The sequence below is a fragment of the Canis aureus genome, chromosome 7 (genome assembly GCF_053574225.1).
Source record: "Canis aureus isolate CA01 chromosome 7, VMU_Caureus_v.1.0, whole genome shotgun sequence".
Lineage (NCBI taxonomy): Eukaryota > Metazoa > Chordata > Mammalia > Carnivora > Canidae > Canis > Canis aureus.
The window spans coordinates 44,872,408-44,889,038 of record NC_135617.1 but is presented as its reverse complement, the minus strand read 5'-3'; the positions used below and the strand labels follow the sequence as shown (position 1 = coordinate 44,889,038).

The following is a 16,631-nucleotide window of genomic DNA, read 5'->3' as shown; positions in this document are numbered from 1 at the left end:
TTATGAGCAATTAGCCACTTTAGGCTAATTCCTTAAGATGAAATATCTACTTTAGAAAAAGAACACTAGTAAAACCTCATAAGTTAGATTAATTTAGCACACATTTAGACCTTAGTTTGGTAAAATTATATAAATATTTTAAGTATGATATTCATAACTTCTGAATACTCATAAAATGTCTTTAAAATTTTATTTTCTGAAATATTAAAAGGATAAAGTAAGCCAGCAGAATAATTGTGAAATATAATTTATTAGTTTTAAAGAGAGTTTATATAGTGGTACCTTAATTTCTACCATGGGCAATCCCTCAGAAAATCTATGGTTACAGTGTGACTGCCTTTAAAACTGTTCAAGAAAATATCAAAAGTGGAAGTGATAGAGGAAGTCCATTTACTCAGAGAAATAAGGGTAGGATCAAAAAGCAGATGGAAATGTATAAAGTGATAGGATGATGAAAACATCCTCAGAGAACCTCCTTTCATTCCCAAATCTAAAAATTTGCCCTTGGAGTTTCAGAGACATTGAGAGCTCGTGTATGGCTTACACTGCAAGTGTATACCTAACATTTTTTATGGGGCTAGTCAACACATCACACTTTCAAAGAGTGCTAACGATTTCATTATGAGAATTTAGAGAGTAAGTCTGTAGTCAGATTAGTTACAGAATTAAGTTCCACAAAGCTCAACATATTGGTGGGCATTTTCAGTTTAATCTAGTTGCAGTTCCACAATTATTCATAAAGCCTATTTGCCTTAGGAAATGTCACTGGGGATTCCAGATTATTCTTCTGTATCTTTTATTTGGGAGGGGGGAAGAGAAAATGAGGCACCGTAGCTACCTGATACCATATATGCAGTTTCCTCATTTGAATTTCATTTTAGAAATACCTACATTACTTCTGTTCCCTGGTCCTTTCCTAAATTGCTCAGTATATAAATAAATATATAAATGTGATATATATGTATACAAAATATGTATACACACACACTTTTAAGAAGAAAGAGGGAAAGCACGGACTTTGGAGTCAGAAAGAATTCCTTTGACTGTCAGGTTCATCACTTATCTAGGAGACATTTACTCTTAATTTGTCATACAGGTATTTTTCAATATTATTATGTGTCAGGCAAGACAGTCCACACTAGGATACAAGATTGGCAAAACAGCATTAGTGCCATATTTTGTAATTCAAATCTCAAGAGACAGGATGACATAAAGTAAGCATCAACATGCTTAAAAGAGTTGGGGGGTCGATTTAAACTGAGATGTCAGGGAACAAATTCTCACAGGAGATTTGAGATGGAAACTGAAAAATAAGCAGCTATCAGTAGACCAGCAGAATAAAGTAAGAATGTGCCAGGCTGAGACAACATCATAAACAAAAGCCCCTGAGGGCACAAGGAGGACTTGGGCAAATTGAAAGAAAACCTGGGGGTACTGGAGCACAATCTGTGTGTGTGGGAATGTTGGCAGGAAAACAGGATTAGAGAAATGGGCAAGTCTGTTTAACTTTTTTGATACTCCATTGCAAGTTTAATGGTAAAAATGTGTATCAATCCACACATCTTTTGACTGTCAGATAGAAAACTTGAGTGTTTGAAAAAATAAGTCAGACACCCAATAAATGCTTTTTTGTTTGGTTGATTACTTTTGTTTGATGCTTTAGTTTCCTAGGTCTGCCATAACAAAATACCACTGACTGGAGGGCTTAACAAACAACAAGAATTTATTTCCTCACAGACCTAAGGCTGGGAATCCAAGATCAAGGTGTTAGCATGTTTGGTTTACCCTGAGAGCCCACTCTTTGGTTTACCTTGGCTTTTTCCCTGTATCTATGGCCTTTTCTCTTGGCACACACATTTCTGGTGTCTCTTCCTCTTCTAATAAGACATTGGTTATATTTGATTAGGGCCCACCCATATAACTAGATTGAACCATAATTCTTCCTGTAAAGGCCCTATCTCCAGATACAATCACATTCTAAGGTACTCGGGGTTAGGATTTCAACATAGGGATTTTGTGGGCACATAGTTAATCCATAATATTTTGTTTGTTCAGAATGTTGTTAAATTGGAAGTCTGTTTCTCTCTTTCACTCCAGGTTAGATTATCTTAAACTCACTCTTTTCTCTGGAAGGGTTTTTAACCTGTAATTCTCTTGCTTTACCTTACTTCTCATTTTATGCTCTGCATGCAGTTGTGTCCTCCTGTCTTCAAAGAATCAGTATTCTAGTTGCTTTGCTCTGAATTTATTGTTTAACTCAGGGTCAAAAAGTGGATAAGCCCATAATCTTATTTATATATCATATACAAAATAATTTTTGTGTTCTAGACTAAAGTTAGATTTAAACTATATGTAGTCGTGAATAAAAGAAATGCATTTACCAAAGAACAGATTGCATGAATTAAGGATAATACTGGTAGAGAATAGGGGAGGAGGGCAGGGGGTGGGGGTGAATGGGTGATGGGCACTGAGGGGGGGCATTTGATGGGATGAGTACTGGGTGTTATTCTATATGTTGGCAAATTGAACACCAATAAAAAATAAATTTATTATAAAAAATACTGGTAGAGAATATTAATAAAACAATGGACTAGGTAATTTAATAAAAGTGTTATTATTATCAACAGAAAACTATTGAGGCAAAACAAAAAACTATTTAAATGACACTAAATTGAGAAAAAGAATGTTCAAGGAACTATGAAAAATATACTATTCAATAGAAGTCTGTTAAAATGCAGAGATCTAGCTCACCCAGACATTTATTACTACCATATATTCTAGGTGAAACTTAGAATCTAGGTCATCCTTTCCTTATTCACCCATAATAGATATATTAAGTGTTCTGTATTGCATTATCTTGTTTACTGTAAACATTATTATCCCTATTTTACATCTGAGATAATTAGGATTCAGAAGTTTGCATAGAGCAACTTGTCCAAAACCACTACTAATGGCTCAACAGCTGGGATTTCTTGATCCATGATTCCAAAACCATGCTGCTTTTTCTTTTTTTTTAAAGATTTTATTTATTTATTCATAGACACAGAGAGAGAGAGAGAGGCAGAGACATAGGCAGAGGGAGAAGCACGCTCCATGCAGGGAACCCGATGTGGGACTCGACCCCGGGTCCCCAGGATCACACCCCAGGCTGTAGGCGGCTCCAAACCGCTGCGCCACCGGTGCTGCCCAACCATGCTGCTTTGTTTGACTTCCTCTGATATACCAAGGGGAAAAGTAGAGAGGCAAGCCATCATATAGATGTAATGATGAACCTCTGCAATGTGTACATGTGCCCAAGAGACTAGTTATGAAGAGTCATATGAGATCCATGGAAATCAAAGGATAATATATTTGAGAATGGCTGATGAAGGTTCACTTCTATCAAAAACACACAGACATGTGTGGGCACTCACCAACACAGCGAACAATAAAGTTTCATGAGCAATTGGGTTTCATCATCCATCAGACAAAAGCTGCTCTGGGAAGACTTGTTTAGGCAAACCCAGTGTAGCATTAAATCCATCATCACAATGACATCTATATTTATAGGGTCTCAAATTGCAGCAACTTCAGACTCAGAAATCATACTTATGACCATTCTTTCAGATAAGTTGAAGATGGACAATAAAATTGAAATGAAAATTGATGATTTGAACCATAAAATTTTAGCTTTCAGTTATATTGGCTGCATATAGCCAAACTCAAAACCCTGGTTCATTCTTAAAGTGTTCTTTAAATTGGAATTGACTCTTAGAGAAAGGCTTCATCAGTTATCATGGGAGATAATATTTAAAACAGCAAAATAGAGAGATGCTGGAACATCCTGACATACCTGGCGCGGAAAGAGAAATAAGGGTTCTAATTCCTCACCTATATGTTAAACCAGATTAAGTGCTACAGAAATGTAAATTGTCTTCAAATTGTTTTTTATATGCTGGTTTTAAAAATTAGATAACAACTTTAAATATCACTATATAGTATAAGCATATAAATATATATTTATACACTCATCACATAATTTTTTAAAAAGTAATATATAACAGTTTTAATAGAAACTATCTTTGGAATAGATTTCTGTTCTAATTCTTTGGATTAAGAAAAAAGTTTTATAGAAAAGCAAATGGAGAATAGTTAATAATATTTTCTCATTACTGTGTTTGAAACATAATGCTTTTGACAAGACCTGTAGGATCTAAAGATATAAAACATAAGTGCAATTATAACTGCTTTGTAAGAGAAAGGAACTGGAGGAAGTCACAACTTTGTGGGTTAGTGTCTCTTTTCTGTAAACTGGGTAACCTGGGTTTAATAGCCTGGATATAGCAGTAATTATATATATAATATATATATATATATACATATATATATGTATATATATATATGGGAAAGGGAGGGAGAGAATCTTAAGCAGGCTCCATGCTAGTGTGGAGCCTGACATGGGGCTCAATCTCACAATCCTGAGGTCATGACCTGAACTAAAATCAAGAGATGGACACTTAACTGATTGAGCCACCCAGGTACCCTAAAATAGGTTCCTATAACTTTTGTACTAAGCTGAGAGCTTAAAGGAGGGGTGATCTTTAGTATGTCTAAGAGTATAATGATTCCAAGACCTGAGCCCAAGCCTGGGTGCAGAGATAATGTAAATTCCAAGATAGGGTGCTCTTACATAATATATTTTTTTTAATTTGTTTATTTTTGAGAAAGAGCATGAGAGGGGGGAGGGACAGAGGGAGAGAGACAAGCAGAACATAGAGCCTGATGCAGGGTTTGATCCCAGGATTCTGAGATCATGACCTGAGCCAAAGTCAGATGTTTAACTGAGCCACCCAGGCACCTCAGGGTGTTCTAATGCTGAGTTAGTCCCTTGTAGAAAGCCCCATGCAGCATATATTCATTTCTCTATGACAGTGAAAAAAAAAATTATTTATTTATTAAAGATATTATTTATTTATTTATTTGAGAGAGAAAGAGAGAGAGAGAGAATGAGTGGGAGGAGAGGTAGAGGAGAAGCAGGGAGCTCAGCAGGGAGCCCAATGTGGGATTCCATCCCAGGACCCTGGGATCATGACCTGAGCGAAGGCAGACGCTTAACTGACTGAACCACCCAGGTGCCCAAGTAAACAGAATTTATACACAAGAACTTCTGTGCTATCTGTGAGGTACAGAGAATATTACTTTCCCTTTTTAGAAATGACCTGGAAGTTTAATCTAGCAAAACACAGAACCAACTCTATCAGGAGGGAGATGGTGAGAGTTTGGGCAAACAATAGGATCTTGGAAGGAGGTGGTCACAAACAGACTGTACCTTGGGCCTTGTTATTGGGCCTTGGTTGCAAAAACTTCACAAAAACCATATTTTGAAAAAGGAGATCTGAAAAAAAAATACTTCTGTTGTTATTTGTAACTGTGTAGGAAGAAGAAAATAAAACGAAGTCTTAATAAAGTTAGCAGATACGCAGTCCTTACTGAGGGTAGCTGACCACAATTATCATAGTTATATGTTGCTGGGTCTGTAGGGTCTTAAGCGCATTTATGCACATTTTGATATACCTGAATTGTTTTAAAAAGACATGTACCATGCAACTGCTCTTAGCATTTATTTGGAAACCAAAAGGGGGAAAAGCAAGTTCATTTGGTGGGGCTAGATCTCATTTTAGATAGCCTGGTATTTAGAAAATCCAGCACTGTCCATTTAGAGTAAGGAGTGATTCTATCAGTGGAGGGAGCCACAGTTGAACCACTATTAGAAAAATCACAATTTTCCAAACTAGGGCATTCATAAACTCTCAAGAGTATGTTAATACCAATAAATGAAGATTCAGGATATAACTTAATGTGGTGGGACCCATGAGCCTGTGAACTGACATAGCATTCTGGGGTCCTGGCTAACATTTTCTCTTTGACTCTAAAAAGTAGTATTCTATGTTGGGGAGCATGTTCTGATGGCTAATAGAAACTCATCATATACATATATACATACACACACACACACACACACACACAACAAAGCTGATTCATTGTGTTTTTTTTTTTTTACCATGGAGTGAGTTCTCAGAAATATATCAAAGATTGAATGTGATTTGTACTATATCTAGTTTCAAGGTTTTATTAATTGGAAATATGTCTCATTGCTAACTTGCCATTACTGGAATTTTTATGTCCAATGAACTTTTTACTTCAACTGAAGCAAAAACTCCAGTGGTCTTTGAGGGGGAGAGAAGGCTAATAATTACTGCCATTGTAAGACAATTTTAGTCGGATTTAAATGAAAACAAATTTTTACATTATATGGCTTTAAGCCATGGTCCTTTATCATATTTTTTAAAATTATCATATATTTAAACTTAAAAAGCCAAAGCCTTTTGTGTGTAGGGGGAGAGGGGATGTTCGTATTATTTTTACAAAACATGAAAACTTCTTTGTCTTTCAGAATGACGTGACAAAACACACTAAATCTCACCAATACCTGGGATAAACTGAAATGTGACACACTAACTCTGATGTGGATATATTGTTTTTTTCTTCCTTGTCTATGTACTCCCTGCTACTATAGTAATAAGCTGTCACTGCTCAGGGACATTTTATTTTTTCAGACAAAAGTCTATAACTTTTGTGTTAAGTGAAAAAACATTAGACTTTTAGAAACTCAAACTTTTCAATTAGGTAGTAATTTTTTTAAATCCTGATTATATGGCCAGCATAAAGAATAATCAATTTTAAGAAAAATATTGGGGCACCTCGGTGGCTCAGTCAGTTAAAGGTCTGCCTTTGGCTCAGGTCATGATCCCAGGGTCCTGGGATGGGGGTAAGCATCGTGTCCCTTGCTATGCTCAGTGGGGAACCTACTTCTTCCTCTTCCCTTGCCCCTCCCCCCACATTTGAGCTCTCTTTCTCTCTCTCTCTCATAAATAAATAAAATCTTTTTAAAAAAGAAAAATATTGACTGTCTTAAGGTCTTTAAAAGCTAAAGAACAGTGAGTCTACATATTAGTGCATTGAATGGGGATAAACAGGAGAGCAGGGAATCCCTGGGTGGTGCAGCGGTTTGGCGCCTGCCTTTGGCCCAGGGCGCGATCCTGGAGACCCGGGATCGAATCCCATATCGGGCTCCCGGTGCATGGAGCCTGCTTCTCCCTCTGCCTATGTCTCTGCCTCTCTCTCTCTCTCTCTCTCTGTGACTATCATAAATAAATAAAATAAATAAAAAAAAACAGGAGAGTAACTGAAATTTTATTTTTAAATATTTCTAAAAGAGCATCCTAGAGAAAAAAAATGATAACACAATAAAGGTATATCAAATAAGACATATGACAAAGTTTAACTTTGGGAGAATACAGGCAATAAGTATGGGCATAAATACTTGTCTCATATCTCCTTTCCTTTTAAATTTCTATTTAAAAAAGGGGGGGAAAGGGGGGGAGCTTGACAATAGGATTGGTGGTCAGTGTCCACCCAATCAAAATTAAATGGTTAGAAATGTTAATAAAGGGGAAAGATTCAAACTTAACCATCCAGAATCAAAGCACAAAATCATCCTCCTAAATACACGGGAATATTATTAGCAATAGAATGAGAGCCACTGGATCCCCAATAGCACCCCAAAATGCAGAGATGCATTTTAGTTGTTCAATAGTATTATGCTTGCTATTGTTTCCTCTTTTTCCCACTTTATCAATTGTTTTTCTCTGTAATATATTACTCTCAGCTGCATACAAGTATGCTTTAGTATCTTTGATGTTAAAAAAGAGACTTGACTATTTTTCTCCTCCACATATTTCTTTAGTTTGAAATATCCCTCTAAAGCAAAATTCCCTAAGAATTGTTTATATTAACTGTTTATAATTGTTTCCTGTCCATTCTGTCTTTACCAACTCCCATCGGGCTTTTATGAAATTATTTTTGTTAGCTTATTTTTTCCCTCCATACTGATAACCCAATGGCCATTTCTCATTACCCATCTTACTCAACAGCTGCAGCACATGTCTCAGATGACATCCTTCATTCCAGAAACATTTTTTTCACTCTCTGAACACATTTTTCTCTTGTTTGGTTTCTATTTCACTAGTAACTCATTCTCTCTCTCCTTTTCTGGTTCCTCCTCATTTTCCTGACCTCTAAATATTAAAGAGCTTTTAGATCAGAGCTGTCCAACTGAAATTCTCTTTCATCTATAAGGATCAACATTTCAACCTGTGAGGATACAGCATTATTCTTACAGGAGCTTACATTAGCTTTCTCTCTTGAAACATACGCCGGTCAAATGGAGAACCTGGCTATTCATGATGCTGAGGGATGTCCTTGATGCTAGTAGGCATACCAACAATATTCTTTGTCCCAGTCAAAATTCTTTCCTTATTGAGTTAATTCAGATCTCTAGCACAGAAAATAAATTTTCAGGAGTGAGTACCAATGACAGCAGCTCTCATCATGTTGTACAAGTCTACTACTATTTTTGCTTATTGTTATTTAACTTTTCTCCTTTGTTCTAGGTTTGCAATCTTCTCTACCCAATCATCTCCATCAAAGAAACTGTAAGTTAAAGCAAGAGCAAGTCCTGTGTTTCCTTCATACCCACTGTATCTCCTCTGCCAAAATAGAGTGCAACTTCTCTTTGATTGCAAACCAAAATTGGTCAAACATAAACCTCCATCTGCCAAGGAGAGGACAACAAAACCAAAAATGTCTGTGGTACCTATAAAGAAAGGTTATAGTTCCTAATTTAAATTGAGGGTATAAATTAGGAACACTTAGTATTTGAAGATATAAAAATATTTTTTAAAATATAAGAAAATAATTATAAAAATGTTCTTAACAGAATTTATAAATGTGACCATGAAGTCAATAAAAGGAAATAGTTTGATATAAGTCAAATTAAAGGAAGATGACATAATCCAGCTAATAAGATAAAAATTATGATGAAAATCTATACATACATGAAGAAGAATGTCTACAAAGCCATCCGTTGAGAATACGTTCACAATGGGTGAAATATGATTTAGCAGACAGAAATTCAAAATAAGAAAATTACAGGGATCCCTGGGTGGCGCAGCGGTTTGGCGCCTGCCTTTGGCCCAGGGTGCAATCCTGGAAACCCGGGATCGAATCCCACGTCGGGCTCCCTGCATGAAGCCTGCTTCTCCCTCTGCCTGTGTCTCTGCTTCTCTCTCTCTCTCTCTCTCTCTCTCTCTCTGTGACTATCATAAATAAATAAAAATTAAAAAAAAAAGATTATATAAAAAAAAGAAAATTACATTTGGGAAAGACTGCTAATGAAATGTGAAGTTATAAAAGTGTATAAAAATGTCTAAATAACTATATCAAATGAAGTTGAAAATTGAATAAAAATTGTTCTATTTTAAGGAGAAAATCTGTGCTGTAAAATCAATAAATGTTTTTCAAATTAATATTTAGAAAATAATGGAAAAGCTAGTGGAGGACATATAACGCCAAACACTAAATCTTGTCCAATGGGAAGTTGAAAAGCCATAGTTATGTTCTTAAGTATAACAGCTATAATGACAGATATAAAATTTTAGAAAAACATTAACACAACTATTCACAAAATTAAAAAGAGGCGGTTTATCATCAAAGTCAGTGAGTAAGTGATTATTAAATAATGTGGTACAGAAGGAAATGTTGCAAATCCATAAAGCACAAAATTACAGCAATAAGAAGAACACAAATTACTGAAATAAGGTTCAAGTTTCTCTGATAGTTTAAATTTGATATACGTAAGATCTGATGACTCAGAAGTGAACAAGTGAAGTTAGATAGACAAATGTAAACCCAAAAAATCATGTCAGGGACTATATTGCCTTCAATAGCAATAAAAATTCAAAACAAACTGACTTAGAAAAGTCATAAAGCAATACATATATATAAACTACTGAATATGTAAAATAAAATCTATCGGAATTAAAGTAGGGAATCTAGCACATTGCTAAATTATAAAAGAAATTTGAAAAAAGAAATAGATTTGAAAAATATGATTAAGGGATGCCTGAGTGGCTCAGTCAGTTAAGTGTCTGCCTTTGGCCAAGTCATGATCCCAGAACTCAGCATCTGGCTCTCTGCTCAGTGATAAACCTACTTTTCCCTTTCCTTCTGCCAGCTGCTCCCCCTGCCTGTGCTCTCTATCTCTCTGTGTCAAATAAATAAATAAAACCTTCAAAAAAAGAGAAATATGATTAATAAACTGATATTAAAAGATATATACCAAGTTTTTCCTATATAGAGAGGATATCTGTTTTTCAATATTCCCAAAAATATTTTATATTTCCTTTTATATTTTACAAGCAAGATTTTAGTAATTTTCCTAAATACACAAAAGATATCATTATTTGACAATAAAACGTATCTACAATAAAAGAGAATTGTATTAAAAGATTTTATTTATATATTTGACAGAGAAAGGAGCAAGAGAGCACAAGCAAGGGGTGTGGCAGAAGGAGAGGGAGAAGTAGATTCTCCACTGAGCAGTGAGCCCAATGAGGGGCTTGACTTTAGAATGCTGGGATCACGTCCTGACCCCAAGGAAGATGCTCAACCTACTAAGCCACCTAGGTGTCCCTAAAAAATAATTTTTAAAGAAAATGCTTAAATAGCATATTACAGTTAATAGGTGATGGGTATTATGGAAAGCATTTGTGATGAGCACCAAGTGTTATATGTAAATGATGAGTCACTAAATTCTACCCCAGGAATTTTAAAAAAGAAAAAAAAAAAGAAAATTTATATTTTTTAAATTAAATAAAGCAATTTTCCTTAAAGACTTTATAAAGAATGAGGAATCAGATTTAGGCTTAGGGAATGCAGAAAGGTATCTGTCAACATTTCATTTATCTACTACTGTGCCTATCTCATTGTGCTGGATGAATGTTGGCGGTTGTGGTAGATAGGTGGTAGGGTAAATAAATGAAAAGAAGAAGAGAAGGTATTAGAGAATAAACAGGGTTAAAGATGATGACACTGTTGTTCAAAAATGGTAGAAGCTGATGTCTGGGGGCACCTGGGTGGCTCAGTTGGTTGGTTAAGCTCAGTCATGATCCCAGGGTCCAGGGATCAAGCCCCATGTCCATATGAGACTCTGCTTCTCCCAGTCTATCTGCCTTTCCCCAACTCATGCTTCTCTCATGTGTTGCTTGCTCGCTCACAAATAAATAAAATCTTTTTTAAAAAATAAGTTGATGTCTAGTAAGAACCTCATTTTGTTTTTTTCTTTCTTGCTTGAAGAATATCAAACATTTCAGCTGTTAAGCATGTGCTATATTCTCCTGGTAGAAATTAGCATAGTCCCTACATCACAACTGGATAGTACTGCAAAAGTATTTATTACTAGTTCTGGTAAAAATGAAAGACCAACCATTTATGTGATTGCCTTCTATTGTCTCTCCTCATCAAGACTCCATTTTTAATTTACTATGAATAAAACAAAGTATGAACTCACAAAGATATAGAAAGTGGAGAGGATATATCAGCGGATGGGAAAATTTACAAACTTTTTGGAGACACAAAGCAGATGGAGGATTGCTAGCTAATTTATCAGAGTTTATACTTCAACTGAAAGTTTTCCTATGGAAATACCAATATAAGTGAGCTAGTTTATTCCACAGAACTCCTAAAAGGGAAAGGATATGGGCTATAAGTAAGGACAGGACTAAAATTATGGGTACTCGTTGAAATTTAGTTGAAGGCAAAAGAACATTCAGTTCCCCTTCTCCTGTGCAGCCAAGCTTTCCCACTCTCCCTCATCAGAAAGATGAGATATTTATCCTTTGTACAGCACCATGGCCTCGGTAGTGGCTCTGATTCTCAGCCTCATAGCTCTAAGCAGTCCCAAGTTCTGGTAATACCTCTCCCTCCTTCTTAGGCCCATATGTAGTACTAGCTCCTCAGCAGCCATCTCAGAATCTTTTTGGCTCCTTTATCCCTGCCCAAACACCTATAAATAGACTTCCTATTAAACTCTTTTTAGTTAAACTCTTTGAGTTTAAACACATCTGTCTCCTGCTGGGACCCTGACTGATACATCAGAGAACAGGAGAAACCTTCAAAAACCCGTAATTAAGTAATATCCTCAGGGAGAAAACAGAAGGTTGTTCTCTTCATAAAACAACAGTATCAGGGAAAAAGAAAATCAGAGCATTCACATGAAAAATAAGAAAGAAATCTTGAAGTATTAAAATACAAAGTAAAGAAAATATCCCAAATGTTAGGACAAAAGATAAAGAGATGGAAATTGGTGAAAGAATGTAAGAGAATAAGAGACCAGTACTGAAGTGTCATGCCACAAAGGGTCCATGGAGTGTCCAGCAGAGTGAAGGATAAAAGAAAAACACCATCTTTGTGAAGTTTCAGAAGACTAGTGGTAAAGAAAAGATCATAAAAGCTTCCCCCAAATGAACATATGTTATGAAAAAGGAAAAATAATCAGAGTTCTGAAATGAAAAATAAGAGGCAATGAAAATGGAAAAAAAATCCATATCTAAGATTTCAAATAAGTGCAGAAATACAAAGCACAAAAATTACCTCAGAAATTATGATTAAAGGAAGAAATGGAAAAAAAAGAGGAAATACGAGATTAATAGAACCAGTACCTGGCTACAGAGTGAAGGGTGCATGCAGTGCCCAACACAGTGAAGGACAAAAGAAAAACATTAAGTATAAGTTTGCAAAATTTCAGAAGACTAAAAATACAACACTCTAAAAGAGAGAAATGAAAAGATATCACACTTAAAAAATAAGTATCTGAAGGGTATTAGATTTTCAACAGCAGCACAGAATGCTAGAAATCATTGGAGTAATGCCTTCAAAATTCCAAAGGGATATCATTTGTATATTGAGTATAAATTTCTAAGCATAAAAATAAGTCTGAGGGTGGAATAAAGATATATACAGATGTGGCAAGACTGTCACTTTCCCTGCATCCTCTAATCTCAAAAAGCTAACATATAAGATGCTTCAGCAAAACAGAATAAAACAAGAGGAAATGAGAGATCCATAAGTCATTTGACCAAACAAAGTAGAATGGCAAAGTGAAGTCTCATCACTAAATCATATGGTAGGTCTGATGGAACATTTAAAAAAAAAAAAAAAAAAAAAAGGACAGATGTACTGAAAACTGTAAATTAAAAACAGGGAAGTTATTTACTGAGGGAAGATGGGAAGGGTATAAAAAAGAGGAAAGATAACTGAGGCATAATATTTGTAAAAAGTCAGCATGTGCTATTCATAGTATTTTCATTATTTGCTTGTTGCTTTAAAAAAAAACATACTTTGGGAGGAGCAGGCTGGACAGGTAGGGCTGATGCATAAGTACATCCTCAGGCATAACTAGATGCCAATGATAATTATGGAAATGAATACATAAAAATAGTAATATGCATTTATTCTTTAGAAATATGAAGGTAAAAATACAGAACAAACTTCTAAAGATTTTAAAGTAGGGCAGCCCTGGTGGCTTAGCGGTTTGGTGCCACCTTCAGCCCAGGGTGTGATCCTGGAGACCCATATCCCACATCGGGCTCCCTGCATGGAGCCTGCTTCTCCCTCTGCCTGTGTCTCTGCCTCTCTTTCTCTCTGTGTCTCTCACGAATAAATAAAATCTTAAAAAAATAAAGATTTTAAAGTAATGTCCTCTGAAGTAAAGCTGCACTTGAAGCGGGAAAGAATATTTTTTCTTCCTACTTAATTTTCTAAAGAAATTTCTGATTACTTTTTTTTTTAAAAGATCTTATTTATTTATTCATGAGAGAGAGTGAGGCAGAGACACAGGCGAAGGATAACCATGCTCCCTGCAGGGAGCCTGATGCAGGACTTGATCACAGGACCCCGGGATCACGACCTGAGCCAAAGGTAGATGCTCAACTACTGAGCCACCCAGGCAGGCCTAAAGTTTCTGAATACTTTAATGTAAAAAAAAAAAAAAAATCAAACTAAAAAATGTAATAGGGGATCCCTAGGTGGCTCAGTGGTTTAGCACCTGTCTTTGGTCCAGGGCACGATCCTGGGGTCCCGGGATCGAGTCTTGCGTCAGGCTCCTGGCATGGAGCCTGCTTCTCCCTCTTCCTGTGTCTCTGCCTCTTTCTCTCTCTCTATGTCTATCATAAATAAGTAAATAAATCTTAAAAAAATGCTATAAATGGAATAATAGGATAGACACAAACTATGAGAGGTTACATACACGTGGACAAGAAGAACCACATAAGTGAAGAAAGGATACCATTGTTGATGATCAGTAACTATTCTATATAAGCATGGCATCTATGCTATCTGATATCCTTGGTGGTGGGTGGAGCCACTTAGGACCCATAATGTGTTTGCCAATAAAATCAACAGGTAAATTGATTCCAAACAAGAACATAGACCATGTATCTTCTAATAAAGAAAGCACAATTTCTATGAGGTCACTTTGCTTCCCTGTACTTCCAATTCTGCTTTTCACGATGCACCTAAAAATAATAAGCTTCTATTCAAAAATGCATCTATGTAACTTCTCAAAGTTAGGGCATCACTGGTCATGTGTATTAAGACTAAACATCATCACAGTTTACCTCTCTCTTGCCTAATACAGGATTATTGTTGGCAAGAACATCAGGCATGTTCTGCATGTGTCACATTGTTTTATGTATGAGTCTGAGGCCAATTCTGAGAATACAATGTCTGTCCACATGCATTAAAGGAAAATGCTCCAGTTTACTGAGAGGAGTTCATATGCTCCATTGTTTTAAACTGCAAAGTGTAGGATGTTTTTTTATTGGCCAATTTCAAAAGCATGTTTATCCACTAATAAAAATTGCTAGTGATATTGCAGTTTTCTTCAAACCACAAGGCAGAAAGCTAGATATTTTTAATTGTACTTTAGTATCTCATAAGGAAATACCCTCAAGTAAGCCTCAGGCAAATAATGAGCTGTTGACAGTTTCTTTGGAAAAACTTCATTTGATTATAGTAGTATTTTCTTTTTCCTAAATATTAAAATAAAGCAAGCTAAAGTTTCTAGGATTCATAGAAACGATCACAGAGAGTTTTTCCTTTACAACATGTTTAGTAAAAAATTGAGCTTAAGGCATAAAAGGCTACTTTCAGCAAAGCTTCTCATGTGCTAATCCAAAAGAAGTTGATCTCCCTTTGGAAAGGATCCTGGAAAACTGAATTAGAGGCAGATTTTTTGGCCACCTTCGTACATGAGTTTCTTCAGCATAGTGGCAGAAATCAATGGTTTCTTTAAATAAAACACTCCAGGGACAGAAGAAATCAGAGCTTGGCTCAGTTCCTAGAATTTGTGTTTTTGCTTGTATGATCATTCCTTAGCAAGTACTTTCAAAGTCAAATCCTTTTTTCTACATTTATAATCAAAAGGAGTAAGAACCTAAACTCAGATATAAAATTCTGATTCTTAAAGTATTCTTATCCTGGTGCTATCAAATCTTTATTCTCTGACTCGGATCTATGACAACCAACCTTGTGCCAAAATAACAAGAGCAGTAGTTAAAGCACTCAACTTCTACACTTATTCAAATTATTTCATATTTTGGTGCATGTGAATGCATTTCAGTATGGGTTCTCTAGAAGCTATTATGCCTGTTTTTCCTTATATTGTTAATTCATTTATTCAAACATCCATCACTTCATTCATTCAGCAAAGCTTTATACAGTACTTAACATTCACCAATTACCATAGCTAAATGTTAAGGAATTTGAGATCTACTTTCTTCTGCTTGTTTATGTTGACCTTTTTTGAGACATGAATGATACATCTTAGTAATGTCTTCTAAATCCTATCCAGATGCATACGCATGTATTGTACCTTCCAAATATTCCTAGCCCAAAATAGTTGCTACCAAGTAAAGATGATGGTAGGTAAGAAAAAATATTAATGTCTATGATATCCTCTCCATCATCACCGCTAATATTTATTATATATGTTATTTATTATAACATTTAGTGATTACTCACAGCCATAAAAACTAGAAGTTCTAGGACTTGTCCCAAACTGCACAGTAATGATGGCAGTAGTAGAACTCTGGCGGTCCAACTCAAGAACTCATGCTTTTCAAGACCACATTATACGTGGTCACAACAATAATAACATAATGATGACTAGACAGCCTTGCTACTTCACGTTTCTGGACACTGTGGTATCACAATTAGAACGCAACCCGTTACTATGAACATTTGCATACACATATTTAAAAATTTTTAATGGTCAATGTAAAAATAATTGCAAACATTAGCTAAGCACTTTCTGCATGCAGGACAGATGCAATACATTTTATGATGTGCACAACAATCCTCTACAGTGGGTACTATTATTCTTAAACTTGACCAATAAGGGAAATAAGGTTCTCAGTTGCTCAGAAACAAACACAGCGTCTCACAATCAGTGGTAGTGTTGGGATTTGCTTCTAAGATACTTGTTTCCATAAACCTGCTTTAATTGGCAAGTTATACTTCTCTAATGCCAAGAAAAGTGAAAATATCCATGTCTTATTAAAATAGGCTCAGATAATTTTTGTTGCCATTGAATTAAATTGCATTGACTAATGATAATTTTCATACAATTAAAATATAGTGGAGTTCATTAAAATGGCTTTTTAAGGATTTAGTTGTATCTTTATTATTTGAGG

The 16,631-nt window shown here is 35.5% G+C and overlaps 1 protein-coding gene and 1 long non-coding RNA gene across 2 annotated transcripts in view; one reads left to right on the top strand and one right to left on the bottom strand.

Annotated features, from left to right (window-relative positions):
- The window catches only part of EYS (EGF-like photoreceptor maintenance factor), a 1,514,868-nt gene that overhangs the window by 546,685 nt on the left and 951,552 nt on the right, over positions 1-16,631 (bottom strand). The window lies entirely within an intron of this gene.
- The window catches only part of LOC144317301 (uncharacterized), a 95,398-nt gene that overhangs the window by 72,994 nt on the left and 5,773 nt on the right, over positions 1-16,631 (top strand). Inside the window, exon 2 of the long non-coding RNA XR_013383258.1 lies at positions 8,493-8,534. This is a non-coding gene — a long non-coding RNA (uncharacterized LOC144317301). The remainder of the gene's footprint in view (positions 1-8,492; positions 8,535-16,631) is intronic.